The 16,637-nt window shown below is 32.5% G+C and overlaps 1 long non-coding RNA gene across 4 annotated transcripts; it reads left to right on the top strand.

Moving 5' to 3' along the window:
* Window positions 1-4,669: 4,669 nt before the first annotated feature.
* Window positions 4,670-15,367, top strand: LOC143249399 (uncharacterized). 4 transcript variants are annotated; one of them, XR_013027764.1, is made up of 4 exons: window positions 4,670-4,687; window positions 6,258-6,327; window positions 14,530-14,667; window positions 14,861-15,367. It is a non-coding gene; the product is annotated as an uncharacterized LOC143249399 (long non-coding RNA). The 4 variants fall into 4 exon arrangements; XR_013027765.1 differs by lacking the exon at window positions 4,670-4,687 and having other exon boundaries at window positions 6,245-6,327; XR_013027763.1 differs by lacking the exons at window positions 4,670-4,687; window positions 6,258-6,327 and adding an exon at window positions 13,715-14,012.
* Window positions 15,368-16,637: the final 1,270 nt, after the last annotated feature.

The raw sequence follows: 16,637 nt of genomic DNA, 5'->3' as shown, positions 1-16,637 counted from the left end.
TTTAAAGCTCACTACACAGAGTTTGAGCCTCACAGAAAATGTTGTTGAATTCATTCACAATTTTATTTCTGAGTGAACGGATCAACTCTTCCACTATTTCTGCGTGATGCATCGTAGCACCTAAATCAATTTTCTGTTGCTGCAGTAAGTTGCACAAAGGTAAACTAAAGGAAAACAATTTAGCAATGGTAAGTAGAGTGATGATGAATTCTGGCTGTGTTATAGAACACAACAATTGATTGGCTTGCGTGGCAGAATCTCTGTCTTGCCAACCTGATATGGTCTCAAGGGCATCTGCAACTGCATGAATTGATTCTAGAAAAAACAATGACTGAATCATGCCTCTCAACTCACCGGGTGGGGCAGAGATCTTTCAAACTTTTTTTTTCGATACAGGTGCTTTATTCTCCACCGATAGAGCCAAAACGTGCCTTCGTTTGGGTGTATTGAGAAAGTTTTCAATGCTAGAAATTACTCCCATGCAATTTCGCACAAGAACTTCTTCACAAGCATCAGAAATTGCCAAGTTCAGGGAATGGGCACTGCAATGAACATTGGGTGCAAGTGGGAATTTATCAGTTATGTGTCTCTGAACACCATTGAATTTCCCACTCATAGAGGCAGCACCGTCGTACCCTTGTTCTCGCAGGTAAGCCATGTCAATATCATATTTTGTCAGATTGGTTATGATAACATCACCCAAGTTTCTGCCTGTCACATCATAAACAGGTATAAATTGCAAAAAATCTTCTCTCATTGCAACAGAGTTGTCATTGGCATGCAAATATCTAACACACAGAGCAAACTGTTCAATGCCTGAAATATCTGTTGTTTCATCAGCTAATATTGAGAAACACTTTGCTGCATTAACCCTGTTGACCAAAGCATGAAGAACATGAGTATTACAGGCATTGATCATTTCATTTTGAATTTGAGGACTCAGATACATAGCGTTCCTCTTTGTACTCTTAAGGCTTGCTGAAAGCTTGACATCACCCTTTGCCTTGTAGCGCAAAATTGCCCGAAAATTCCCATCATTATTGATGGGCTCCTCATCAGTTTCACCAACAAACATTGGACCAGAATCATATTTTCCCCTCAAAGCCAAACCCTGTCTCCCAAACAGCAATACAGTATCAATAATAGGCATTAAATATTGCCGGTTCTGTTCATTTCTTGCTTGGAAGTTGTATCAAGCTGCAAGTGCACAGATGAACTTGTGTTTGCAACCTGTAAAAAAATGTTACCTTTTTCTTTGCTGTCTTGGTAATACTGTTTCAATTCATGTGCCTTGAAGTCTTCAACAGCCTTCTTCCAGTTTGTGTATGGAAATTTCACTAGTTGTCCCAATTTCTGGCTTCCAACACCAGCACCATCAGGAACAAAAAGACAACAGTACTTGCAGAAAACACCCTTTGCATGTTGACTGTAGAGTAGCCGTCTCCACTGTGAAAGCCAACGATGCTAAAAAGACAGCTTTCTTGGACCACACTGGGGGAAAACATAATCACTCCCTGGCTTCCAGGCATTCTCAACGAAACATTTTTTTGGTTTCAGCGTTTATCTAAAAGAAACAGAAAGATACGGTTCTAATTAAGTTATTTTGCACATAGGAAAGTTTGTTATGAGAGTACAATAACCTCGAAGAGAAAAGCTTAGAGATGTACTTCACAGAGCAGGCCTAGCATCCTGTGGCTGTAGGCCTACAATCACTAGCAGCAATGAATATTCAGTCTAAAACTCATCAGAGTGTTTGCATGATTTTTAATACAAAATTAATTTAATGAGTAGTCGACGTACCTGTTTACCAATGCTGACATCATCAGAAATATAAGTTCCAATGTCCCAGAATGGACCTGAGGTGGTAGTGGCAGCACTGGTAGAAGGTCACGGTGATGACTCTGACAATTCAGTTGATAATTCTGATTCAACCTGATTGGCTGCAGCAGACTGAGCAGATTCAGCTTCATGAATGAGTTTAAAGAACCTATGCAGTGTCTTTTGCTTTTTCAGGCTTGACATGGTAAATGATTGTTTATCGCAACTTCTGTTTGTCAGCGTCACATTCACAATACCATTGGTGCCATATATAGTGAATCATTCACTATAGATAACGCTAATGGTACTAGGTTAGTGCAATGGTACTGCCAGCCTGCCACGGTGCCACCCACTGTTTATTTGTGAAGTTAATTCTTGAAATCCAGGAAATCTGAACATACACACTGTTCATGATATTTGAATACATATTATAGACACTATACATATATTTTGCACTCTCCTGAGTGACTCTATATTTTGTGTGTTGTTGACAGGCCTGATAAGTTATATATTATGTAAATATTTATTTACGATTAAAAAAATAAGACAAACACCTCAGTGTGCCATTCTGAAATTTGCCAAAAAGGTGGTCTCATAATGCATAATTCAGGCTTTTCTTTAATGTTTTTATTTAAAAATTTCCCGGGGATGGGCATGCCTCCGGACCCGCCTAGTATTGCATGAAGCACTCAAACTAAGTCCCCCAGTGGTCATTTCTGGCTACGCCCCTGAGTTTAGGCAATAATGTAAATATAGTTATTGACATATGCGTATCACACCTGTTTCTGTAAAGTTTTTCGTGTACACTTATATGTACCACAACATTCCTTTATCAATAATATTAGCATGATATCCACAGAAGCAGTTAAACTTCAAAACTATTCCAAATAGGAATAATGAAATTATCAAGTTACCAGAGAAATCAACATTTATTAATTTAATTATTGTGGTGATAACTCATAATTTATATATATATAAATGTAAATCTCACAAATGTTTTCCTAACTTACATAGGATTATAGTACAACAACAAACACTGGGCATGAGAGGGTCCGCTTCTTAATATCATGGACAAAAGACATTAGATGTATGAAAACTGTTTATGTATATCTAAAGAGACGAAGAGGAGTCACTAAGCGTTAATCCCCCCCCCATATCGTTAAAGTTGTAGATAATCTTTGGATTGTGATGAGGAAAATTAACTACTTAAATAATTTAAATATTTCTACAAGACTTTACTGTGTCTATTCGATGTACTTGTGTGGTTTATTGAATTCTATAAAAACTATTAAATAAAATAGTTATGTGGTAAATAATTACTTTCTGCAGGATACTTAACTAAAGCAAACCTTCTATCTTTATTTTATACCAACGTATATATGTGATATTAACATGGATTCTCAACTATGAAATTTTCAAAACATTTCACTGTAATGATTTTAAGAAATAATTAAATATGCTTGTCTTTGTTGTAGATTTTAAATACTGATTTTATTTATTCCTAAATCGTTTTAAAACGTACCAATTATTGTATATTTTTAAAACTACAAATTTTGTTTTTGTTTTGATTCGAAATACGAAGTACACAGTTTGCTTCTGCACTGTGCCATTTGGGGCATACAGGGTTTTAAGAAAGGAAAGGTCTTGATGGCGAAATGAAACTTCGTTTGTTCGAAAGTGAAATGACTTATCTAACCATACATTATTTTGTTCCATAAAATAATATCTATTCTCCCATCATAATTCAGCCTCGTAATTCAAATAACATACAAAATGATAAATCATTATTTTCAAAATTAAAAAAGTTCTATAGTTGTTACAGAAATTGTTCACAAACATCTTTCCTTCTAATATCGTATCATCAGTTGAACTTGTACTTCTCAGTTTAGTGCATATACCTAAAATCATATCCTTACTGAAATAAATCCCTCTATGATTGAAACAGTTAGAAAGAATTGAAAACTTAAATGACGCGTTTTCATCAGTAAACTATGGCATTTGGAAGGTAAGTAGTTGCAATGGTATACATCACGACAACCAAGATTGTGAAACAGCGATTGGCCAAAATCAATAAAAACTTTTTTTACTCAAGTTAGAAGAGCAAATTGTTTCCATTTTATTTCAAACTATTGTGCTTTTCCAGCTTTGTGACTAAGGGTGCCATATAACACTCATATAAATAAATAAATTCACAATCATTACTAGTTGCGTTGGAACTGTAACTTAAAACTAAAACAAAAATTCGTGACTTTCATTTATATGTACAAAATGGAATAAATTAAAAAGATGTTGAAAGATATTAAACTGAAGTTTTTAATGTTTGGAAATACAAATGAAAGTTTATTTTCCACATTATTTTAATTCAGTGGTGCAATTTTCCCATCGAGGCTGTTTCTAGTTGTTAAGGCGTGAAAGAAATATATATTCATTTCTTATATGAGTATAAACATAATACACAATCTATGGCAATTACACAAGGATGAATGTTAAGATACTGCCTCTTCTTTAACTACTGGTGGTGTCATTCATAAGTCGCTGTTTCTATGCAGCGCACTTTCTAATACACAAAGTTATCTCTTTTCAACTTTATCTTTCACTGTTTATCAAACATGTACAGATAACGACTTTCGAGAGTTCATTTCAACAATTCATTAATACAGAAGTTCACGTGAGATGTCTGCGAATTAATTTCTATTTGTGAATACATGTTATAAAGGGCCTGTCGTGTTCATTTAAACGTGGGTTGAATGTTTTGCCTTGGTGAGAGGTTAAAGACTTAAAGCTCAAACTGTTGTTTCGTGCCTTAGGTCAGACCCGATAAAAGGTCTGAAACAAACAATGTATTGAGCCAATTTTTTGCTGTGTTTCTGTATGTATTAAAATTTTTCTTAATATTGCTGTAATCATACCACTATCATTACGTTTGTTTAAATTTTACTTTATAAAGTTCAATGAATGTCTTTCCCTCCAAAAAGTAAAAGCTGTTAAAGCTGTATCTTGAAAAGCTTAGTGGCAGTTAGCAAAAGTAACTTAAGCTTAAAAGTGAAACTCCCCCTCCCTTCCCAGAAAAATAACATTTTATTACTTTGTTTTCAACAATACAAAATTTAGATATTCCACAGTTTGTTTTTGTTCTTTTTTTCAATGGTTTCAGTGGTTAAAAATCACTAAAGATATTTAAATTTCCATTCACTTCACATGTATTACTTTTTTAAAAAAAGGAAGATGGGTAATTATTATGAGTATTTTAAGTATTTGAATCCCAGTTCACCATAATGGGACCCAAGTAATTGAATTGTAGTTAATTCATACCTTCACCACACTAGGTCTCAACTTTTCATGTTTTGACCTGTTACCTTCACCATAATGGATCTTGACATTTAACATTACCTCATATTAACTGAATCCAATTTCCTAATTATCTTCACCATAATGTATCTCAACATTTAATGTTTTATATTTAGGACATAACTAATTGATGTAGTAAGATCTAAAAATTAATGGATAACCATTTTGTTAGTATTAAATAAAAATCAGCATCACAATGATTCAAGACTACTAGCAAGTGTTTAGGTGTTATGATGTAAATGAGGAAGGGATTTTAGTATGTTTACTGATACAATTAAAACAGAATACTGTTACTGTTTGGTATAGTTTTCACAGTACATATGGAATTAGAAAACATAACTTCTTTTACAATGTAGGCAAATTTATTTATTAACAATCATTTGTTATTAAACTTTATATTCTATATAAATTGTTGCAACATTGTAATATTATAAAGTCATAACTAATTCAAAATGCATGGTCCTAATTTTTTAAAATTCTACTTAGCTATGATTTAGATTATAATCCAGCATAAAATGAAACGTAGGCAACTTTTATAGATGTCAGTACCCTGCAGTCTGGTTTTAAAAACATTTCAAACCATTAAAACAATTAGTGTTTTGTACTGCCACAAGAGAGAATTGTAAAAATACTTTGTAAATGACTTCTGCATTACCATACCAAGTATAAGTACTTGAATATATTTGCATATGCTTGTTATACACACTTAAAAATTACTGAAGCTCTACTCTTAGTTATCAACTCAGAGATACAAGCACTACTTGATGTTATTTATTTTCAACAAGATCAGTTGTCAGTTTTTATTAGTTCCATCATTACTATTGATCTTATGAAAATGAAACTGATTGGTATTGTAACCACCAAAGTTTCATACCAATGACAGAATAAACAAAGAATTCCACTTATTAATACAAGTTTAAATAAAGATTGTTTTTCTTATAGACATGTTTCATTAGGAAGTTTTTAAGAATAAACTGTTGGCATTAATGAACATAGATGCTACTCAGCAAGATCTTGAAATAAAATGTGAACAAGAGTTGGAATGTTAAAAAGAAAAACTTGAGGATAAATTTTCTTTTTGTGAAATCCAGCTAAGTGCTATTTGACAGAAACACAATCATGCCACAGAGAGCCTAATGACCAATTGGAAGCATCAGTAAGGTACATTTTGATTTAATATGAGAAATAGTACCTTGTTTCTCTTTAACAAAAGTGAATTTTGAAACCTTGTTTTTGTAAATAAATATTTTAAGTTTATTGAGTTTTTTACATAAATTCTATTTTATTTGGTATTTTTATTCATTCATTTCACTTTTTATTATAAAGGTATTGAAACACTTAAATCAATTAATTATATAGTTTTTTAACTATAGCACTAAGATTTAATCTTCTGGTCTGATGATTGTTTATTGAGAAAGTTTAAGTATTTTTGTGAAAGTTAAAGTGAACTTGTATACATTTACTTTGTATTTATTAACGTTAATGACATTACTGTAGTGAAGCCCCTGTTGTATTTTACAGGCAATGTATTTATTATATAAAATTGTTACCAACTTATGTAGTAATAATGACTTAACTGCTGAACTCAGAACCATCACAGAAACTCAACAAGAAAATTAATGTAAGAAGAAACAGTTTGAAGGTCAATTACAAGAGGTTGGAATGAAGTTTGCAGATCTGGAGAGAAAGAAGGCTGATGCAAAATAAGTACACTAAAGTTAGGAGTTAGTACCATTTCACTACAGAAAGCCCTTCTGGTATTTAGAAACGTTGTCATGTGGTGAACCAAGTAAATAAATAACTTTATTAGTTTCTTATGTAGTTAATTTTTGTCTTACATGAATAAATGTTATTAATTTTTAACCATCACAGAATTTAATGTTTGTTAAATAAGGAGATGGAAACTTTCTTGAAATCTCAATAAATAATGTTTCACAGGTGGTTAAACACAAAATACACATGCACTGTTATTCTGTAAAAGATAACATGCAATAAATTAATCAAGCAACAAATAATTTTAACATTAATAATTTTTATAATGCTCCTCTATAGATTTACCATGAGCTAAACTTCAAAACTGAATTATTATTTTTAATCAGTTTTAGGGTAAATCATTGTGTAGTTTTTATATAACTGAGAGTTTTTGTAGATTTACAAGTACTAGGGGAAATGGATGGGAATACAAGATATGTTTTTGTCAAGGTTAGGAAAGTTATAGTTGTAGACAACTCTCTAGTTAGAAAAAGTAGTGTGTGTAGTAAATAGGAACAAAAAAAAAACAAACTTGTGCTAACCAGGAGCAGGAGGTACAGGATATAGCTGATACAGCTAGATAGTTAAGGATTCTAGTAGCAGCACAGTTTTAGTGCTAATGTTGAGGATAGTGATGTAAGGAAAAATGGATCTAAAGAGCTTATTGATAAGTATAATTTAAGAAAAGGTGTCAGCTTGATATTGTCAAGAATAAATTCTGGGGATAAGGTACTACTAACTAGGCCACTATGCTTGAATGCCAGGCTTTGATCAATATGTAGGAATGAAAAAATAGGTTGGCTAAATTTGTAGGGTAGTTTTAATGGGAAGGTTAATCTTTTTTGGAATGTATGGCTTTTACACATAAAAAAGCAGGAGCTGGCATGTTAGCAAAGGCTCTTAACTCAGCTCTTGTGGTAAATTTAAACCAGGGTTACACAGGCTATGATATTAGTAAAACTAGAAATATAATTGATAGGAAAACATGTACAACAGGCAGAAAATATTTAACTAATTGTTGCTATTGCAAATGCTGGGTATATTAGAAATAAAGCAGTTCAAAGCAGTTGTGGAAACTGAGTATTTTGATATTATGGGTATCACTGAAATGTGGTTGGATATTAACAACTTTGATTATGGATTTTTTTTCAAAATATCAGACAACAGATTATTTACTAGAGATAGAGTATGAAAAACAAGGGGGGGGGAGTAGCTTTATATGTGAGGAGTGAATTGCATCCTGTTGAGTTGGATCATATTAAAAAAAACAGCGATAAGGTTGAGCCAATTTAGTGTTAGTAGATATAAATGGAAAAGTCTTATAATTGAGATTTGTTATAGATCATGATATCAGAATGTAGAAGTTAATCAGAAACTCTATAATGAGATCAGAATAGTTTATGAAAAGATGTTGTTATTATGGGAGACTTTAATTTTTGGGGTATTGATTGGAGAATTTTGAGTTTGACAGTGAGGGGGATAGGTTTTTGAAAACTTATAAATACTTTTATATACCAGCTGGTGTCAGAACCTACAAATGAGGAAGCTAGATTTAATATTATTATCTTGTGTTAATATGATAAACAGAAGTTGTGACTGGTGAACATTTAAGTGCAAGCAGCCATTGCACTATTAGGTTTGGAATGTTACTGCTTGTAGAATTTGAAAACGACTTAACCCTGCTTCTAAATTTCAGAAAAGCCAATTTTTATGGAATAAGACATGATCTGGCATCCATAGATTGGACTAAAAATTGGGATCTTGAATAGATATGGGAAGCATTCAGGGAAACATTCATTTGCATGCAGAACATACATATTCCCTACAGAAAAAATAGGGCAGTAAAGCAGAACAAGCCATTATGGTTGAGTATAGGCTTAAGAAACCATATTATGGATAAACATAAAAATTCAAGAAATTCAAACTTACTGTAAATAATAAGGACTTGGAAGACTGTAGGATATCAAGAGAACAGGTTAAAAAGGAAAATAGAAGGGCAAAAATTCTATATGAAAGAGCATTGGCTGAGAGATTAAGATCAAACAATAAGGAATTTCTAGTTATGTGATTGGTAAGCAAAATGTTAGAATGGGGATTGAGCATCTTGAAAGTGATAGTAGGAGCTGATCTTTGAAGATTACAAGATCATAAACTTGTTAAATTATACGTTCTTTTCAGTTTTTATAAAGGAAGATTAAAGTGTTATGCCTCAACCAGAGTATGTAATGTATAAGAAAAGTATTGAAGTAAGAGTTTTAATATTTCTTTCTGAAATTGTAATAAAAGTTGGGAAACCTCAAAACTGTTAAATTCCTGGGCCAGATAACTTTTATTCTGGAGTTTTAAAGGAACATAAATAATTTATTTTTTAATAACTAGCTAATAGTTTTTGTAGATCATTAAGTAGTGGAAGAAGACTGGTAGTTGACTAATGTTAGTTTAATATTTAAAGGAGGTGATGCACATTGTCCGAGCAATTATAGACCAGTTAGTCTTACATCAGTGGTTCGAAGGATTTTGGAGAACATGATTAAAGATGCATTGCAGAATCACTTAAAGTAGTTTGACATAATGTCAGAGCCAGTGTGGTGTCACTAAGGGAATATCTTGTTTAACAAACATTCTGACATTCTTTGAGAATGTTACTGCAAGAATTTATGAAGGAAATACTGTGGATATAGTTTACCTTGATTTTCAGAAAGCATTTGATAAAAAGTGCCTAACAAAAGACTTGTTATAAAAACTAACTGTATGGGTGTGGGGGAAACGTTATTAAACTGGTTAGAAAATTGGTTGGAGAGTAGCAAGAAATGGAGTTATATCTGACTAGATTATAGTTGTAAATGGTGTTCTTCAGGGCTTTGTGTTGGGTCTTTTGTTGTTTGTGATTTATATTGATGATATTGACTCTGTAATGAATAACAAAGGTTTGAAGTTTGCAGATAGCATTAAGATTTTTGGAATGGCTAATTATATCAAAGATGCTGCATTGTAATGTATACTGTCTTTCGATGTTTAACTATCCAAAATGTAAGGTAATGTAGGTTTTTAAAATTCAAATTGTTGTTACATTTTAAACTGAAATACATTAAATACTGTGGTTGAAGAAGATTTTTGGTGTTGTGGTAAAAATTCACTTAAATCATATAAACAGTGTATTGTAGCTCGCAATAAGACTAATAGGATTTTTAGTAACTTCTACAGAAATATTGAATACAATACAGTAAATATTATTGTTTCACTGTATAAAACACTTGTAAGGCCTCATTTAAAGTACTGTGTACAGTTTTGGGCTCTGTTCTGCAAGAAGGACATTGAATTCTTGGAGAGGGTTCAGAGAAGAGCTACTGGGGTGATACCTGAGATGGTGGGATTGTCCTGTGAGGAGAGACTGAAATCTCTAATTTTTTTTGGTCTAGAGATAGTAGGGATTTAATTGAAGTGTTTAAGGTTGTTAAAGGTATTGATAATACAGATCTATCAAATGTAATTGTGTTTAACAGTGAAAACAATAGGATTAGAGGGCACACATTCAAACTTTGACAACATAGGAGTTGTCTGCAGTTTAGACAATATCACTTTTCAAACACAGTGCTTATTTTTGTGATGGGCTGACTTCACGGGTAGTGGATGAAGAAAATTTAACTGAGTTCAAGAAAAGATTGAATGAATGCATGAGTAGTAAAGTGTAGTTATAGCTGGGAGTTGGAAGGAACGTCCTTGATGGGTTCGTAAGCTCCTTTTAATCCCTTTAGAATTTTATGAAATACCTATCTGTTGCATAATAATGGGTTGCATTTTCTTGTTCAAAGAATCACAGTTATTGTTGTGAATTATTTGATTTATATTCTAGCCTGTTGTAAAGTATCATGATAAATATGCAAAAAAATAATCTATTTTGAAGACTTCTTAATAGTAAAGAATTATTAAAATATACCAAATTAAAGTTTAATTAAATTGTTTAATACACCATAAGATATTAAATGAACTTAAGTCATTCAGAATGAATATATTGACAGGGTAGATTTTCTTGATGATGGAAAATTATTCATTGATTAGAATTAGGCAAGAAAAATAAAAGCTGAGTTAGGAACGTGGTAGGTTTGGATGGCATAATGTGAAATATTATTATGTATTACTGAACAAGATAAAGAGTTTATATGAAACAATTAAGTGTAATTTTGATTAGGTTGAATGAAATAAAACAAGTTTTCAGTTACCATGCTAGAGTATTTGGCCATTACACTTCAGTCATTAGAGAGAGAATTATTCCTGTTAAGTTACTGATATGAGTATCTCATTTCTTGGTTTTGCAATAAGAAACATCCCTGCTTCCACTGGAAGTTCATTCTCCCATATAGTAATTACCATGTATTACATAGTGATTCTCTAGTTTCAGACAGTGAAACTATTAGACAACAGCCTGACCTCACTTCCATATCTCAGCATGAAGTCAATTCCCAATATATACTTTTTCTTGATTTCAGTTACTCACACGTCATAAGGCAAAGAAAAACTTTCTACTCTAAAGGTCACTTCCAGTTTACTTTTGCTAGAACTAGTCCACATGCTGTTTCTACCAATCCCCTCTTTTTCTTTATCTCTCAAAGAAACATCTCACCTTAATTTGGTATGAACATTTGTGGGTAGAACCAGTGTATTACAAGGATTTTCATTAATTAACTCATGGACAACTTTCCTAAAATAATGATTTTTTATTTCTAGTGTAAGAAGTGTTTCTCCCTTAACTTTATCTCATAAATCAGCTAATTTCTGTTTCATTGATGTTTTGTTAGCTCTATGTTGATACTTTCATCTTATTGGGTTCTGTCTCTTTGCCTTAACAACATCTTAAGTTCCTGCAGTTCCTCTTTGGTATTCTTTCAGAGCTCTCATTCCATACAGATCCTTATCTGAAATTTTCAGCAATATGTATCTTTAAGTTGTATTTGAAACACCTTTGTTACTTATTTCTTCTATTTGGTTTATATATCCATCTAACTAAGCCTTTCAGTTCTTCTTGGAAGAGTTGATGTCTAAATACTGCAGGATCTCATATTCTTCTAACTTTTGTATGATACATTTAGTAGTTCATCTGCGACTTTAAAGGATTATAGTTTTATAGCCAACTGCTTAACTTCCTTTAAAGACATATCTATTTTGCTCCAGTCTGCTAGTAACATCACCTTCTTCTATGTTATCTATAAATTGAAATCAGTCATTTTATGAGAAACATCGAGGTAGAATATTTAGGTAATTATTTCCATTTTTTCACAAGTGTGACTAAAGCCTCTCTCTTCTTTACTCTGTACTATATTTCAAAACTTTGCCCAAGATACACATTTCTTGTGCAATACTCTAAACTTGTAGTTGTTATTCAATGTTGTCCAAATCTGGCCCTTTTAAGTGGCCAGCATAATGGATGGCTTGTTGTTCACTATTCCACGTGCACATTTTAGAAATTATTTCAAACTGTGTTTAAAAAAATATATATGTAAAAACAGCTCGTTTGGTTGAGAATTTTTTTTTTTACGTAGAGGAACTGTGTTTAGTATGACTCTTATGGTGCATTAGCTTTCTCTTTTGACTGATACTAAACTGGCCAGCTAAATTGTGGGGCTAAATGTAGTAATGCTATGTTTGGAGTAGTCCAGAATGATCTTTCAATAAAGAGTTGCACAGCACTGGTAATAATAGGTGTAAACAAACAAGTTCTCCTATTTCATATTTTGTAGTAGAAGGCATTCCAGGCTGAAATTCCTGAGCTAATGCAGAAAGAGGTGTTGTTGATTTAGTATTCACATTAATAATTCATTTTTCAGACATTCTGTTACTGATGTTCTTTTTAACTTTATCAATTGCTTTACTTTTCAACTCTGTCATTCGAACCTTTACATACTTTTTAATCTTGTTGTAATTTTTCTGTACATTTTTAATATTTTTATAAATCTTATTTGCCGTCAGTCAGATTTTTCCATGTAGTAGCACAGTGTTAAGACTGAAGGCTATAACCTGGTGTTATAAACACTAAAAACCGGTTTTGATACCCTGGTGCACACAACTTTGCACTTAACCTAACAAAAGACATTAATTAACCCAAAATATATCAACTTATCTGTACAAAGTAACTTAATAAGCAGGATAATAAACAGATATCAAAATACTTCACAAAGGCATACTGCAAATTCAGTTATCTATCTGAGGAAACCTATGTTAAATATCTTTCATCTCATTCTACCGTGAAACAACTCACTATCTCTCGGCACTTCATTGAACATTGTATTTATAATTTGTTTGTTTGTTTTGAATTTTGCCCAAAGCTACACAAGAGCTATCTATGCTAGTCATACCTAATTTAGCAGTGTAAGACTAGAGGGAATGCTGCTAGTCATCAACCCCCCTCTCCAGCTCTAGGACTACTCTTTTAATAAATACATATAATTCAATAATTACCACACGTGCAAAGTGCAGTAACTGATAGTCCAAGAAATTTATGCGTCACTGTATAACAGCAACTTAACGGTAATTGGAAAAAAACAAAAAAACACATCCGATAACGAGAAAAGCCACTTGTAGAGAAAATTATATATGTAAAAACGGCTGGTATGAATAGAGAAAACACTATGTAGAGGAGCGAACAACATTTCGACCTTCTTCGGTCATCGTCTGGTTCACAAAGAAAGAAAGGGCTACTGACCACATGTTCGAGGGCGGTTGTGTAATTGAGTGTAGGAATGTAGAGGGCGTGCTTAGATGTTGGATATATTTATTAATAGACGAGTTGCACTTACGTCACGCAATCACGTGATATAAACTTATGTCGCCATGTTGGTAGGCTAGAAGCCGCATCAGTGCGCCTGAGTTAGCTGGTCAGCAGTTTGTTTCTCATAATAGTTCTGAATTATTTTGACCATGGTGACTATGTGCGTAGCTGTTGGTTGTCAGAACAGACAAGACTGAGATTCAGGAAAGTGCTTTCACCGTTTTCCGACGGATCCTGAGCGTAGTTCTCGATGGATCGCTGCAGTAAAGCGAGAAGGTTGGCAGCCTACCAGCACGAGTCGTGTCTGCAGCGACCATTTCATTCTGAGTAAGTAACTGCTATTTCTGCAGGAGATAATAAATATATAGTTTAGATTACAAATATAGGAGGGCTCTGAAATCAGAAACGAAATACAATCGTTCTATAGTTGTGTTGAGGCTGTACATATATAATATTATATTCTTTTACTTTTATAAAGATGGGGAAAAGGGGGGCTGCATAAAGTCAGAAACAAAATAGTTCATGACAGGTCACAAAAAACGATTATAAAATACTATCCCTGTATTATTTTTTAGCTTAACATGCATCACGACTGTGTATTGTATAAAATTTACTTTTCATTTAAAAGAACGATATGTAAACAACTCGGTTACTCTTGTCTCTTGGACTACAGTCTTCTTGTTTCATCAAAAACAGTTAATGATTCACTTCTATTTAAATAAAAAAAATAGGCTGCAAGTTATTTACATATATTATTATATAGTGGTACTTGTGTATTTGTCAACTTATATATATGAAATCAGCTAATTGTCACAAAATTATGTAATATGTTTATTTTTGTATTACAGGTAAGAGTGATGACCCCCTTTCCCCAGACTACGTTCCTTCACAGTTCCAATATGTGTCTTCTCCACAGAAGAAAAAGTCAAAAGTCACTCTGGAAACATTCAACAAAAGATCAGCCTCCAAAAAGCGAAGAAGATGTGGTGGGTTTTTAATTTTTAAACTTCTGTTAAAACCATAAAAAATGTTTATTCCAGTAACCTATGATGTGTTTGATTTTTGAGTATTTTTTCATATAAAAATGTCCATTGTAACTTTATGTTTAGGTTTCTGATAATCATTTAATGAACATAAATATATATAAATCAATCACAAGTAATTTTCATTTTGTTTCAGTGGTGTCCCAGAGTGAAACAGACCAGGCTCTGCTGTCCATGTCTGCTTCTGCTCATGCTGAGTACTGTTTGGAAGTTGCTGATGAACAGGAAGATGGACCTCAAATTCCAGACACAGCCAGAGAGATGTCCATACAGACTGATCTTAGTATGACTGTTATTGAAGCTTTACATTTTTCACGTTTGTGTCTATCCATAGCAGAATCCAGATTATGACAAATATTTTATTTCCACTTTTCCTATTAATAGGTGTTGAGATATTATGAGTGTTGTAACTCAGCTTCATATCCTTAATTGATTTTCCATGATTGCTAACTTGTTCTTCATTTGCATTTGGTTTTGTCTGACATATGGGATATCTTGAATGCTTTTGGGAGCTGTCATAACTTGAAATTACAATTTTGTGAAATCATTTCAAGGCTTTTATATATATATATATATATGCAGGTCAAGTTGTAAAATTAAAGAAAAACTTATTCTTTGTAAGTCTAAGTATTTTGTATCAATAAATGTGGCCATTAAAGAATGTTTAGAGAAGGGAATGGTCCAAAATAGTTTAACTCCTGAAATTTCGCAGTGTATAGTTTTTAGAGAAAAAAAAAGATTGAACATGTGTCATATTTGCCCTTTTTTTTGCTAATGAAACTCATTTTCAATCAGTTTCAACTTATTCACTTTAATTGTCATTCTTATGCAAGCTTTATATTTATGCAATGAGCCCATACACATGTATAGTCTTTATTAACATTACAAAATGAAAAGTGATTTGCTGTATGATGTTAACATTAACAATTTTTTTAACTAGTATTGAAACATCCCAATATCTCTATTTTGTAGTTGGAACTGTAGGGTTGTCTTATCATAACTTATTGTTAACAGTATTGCCAGCAGATATTTATAATCACTATTAACTGTGACATTATTTGAATAATGAGTAAAATCCAAGAATAAGACTAACAACTAGAGTCAGTTTACTATTTTAAGTTTAACTAACACTTTAGTTTTGTGAACAATGTAATCATGAGTTTTCAAATGAGCAGGTTTTATTCCATGGTTACAATTCCATATGCTTATTATCAAAGACTTAGTGTAAATAAACTAAATACATCATAAACAGATATTAAAAATAACTTTATTAAGTTAATTGGGCAATACATTTTAGACTTGTTAATTCAGCAAACTTATTACTTATTTTCTGCCTGCACTGATTACGTAGTTTTGTCCACAGGAGAAATATTAAAAAAATTGATAGTATGGGTAACTACAGTGAAACTAGAACATAAAATTATCATAATTATCACCACCGAGACTACATCAGAGAAATGTAACACAGCCGTATTGTTTCTCAGTTTCAAATGTTAGGTTAGGTTTATTCAGTATCTAAATGATAATTTATACATGCAACTTAAAAGATAATGTAAGATAAAGTTAACCACGGCTGAAAGGGCGAGGATGTTTGGCACGACGGGGATGCGACCCTCAGATAACGAGTCGCACGCCTTAACACGCTCAGCTATGCCGGGCCAATTCTCACCTTCTTAAATAGTTCTCACATTGTTTTATTGAGATGGTAGTAAAATTTACAACACAGTAACGTAGACTTTGAAAAATTACATTGATTAGTAACAACTCACTCACGTTTGCATTCTGTTTGCTGCACTTTAATGTGTATTTAACGTTATTAAAATATACTTTAGAATGTTTGTTTCTCTTTGAATTTCGCGCAAAGATACACGAGAACTATCTGCGCTAGCCGACCCCAATTTTGCAGTGTAAGA

This window comes from Tachypleus tridentatus, chromosome 4, assembly GCF_004210375.1.
Source record: "Tachypleus tridentatus isolate NWPU-2018 chromosome 4, ASM421037v1, whole genome shotgun sequence".
Taxonomy (NCBI): Eukaryota; Metazoa; Arthropoda; class Merostomata; order Xiphosura; family Limulidae; genus Tachypleus; species Tachypleus tridentatus.
The sequence above is the reverse complement of the archived record's forward strand: the minus strand, read 5'-3'. Positions and strand labels throughout refer to the sequence as shown.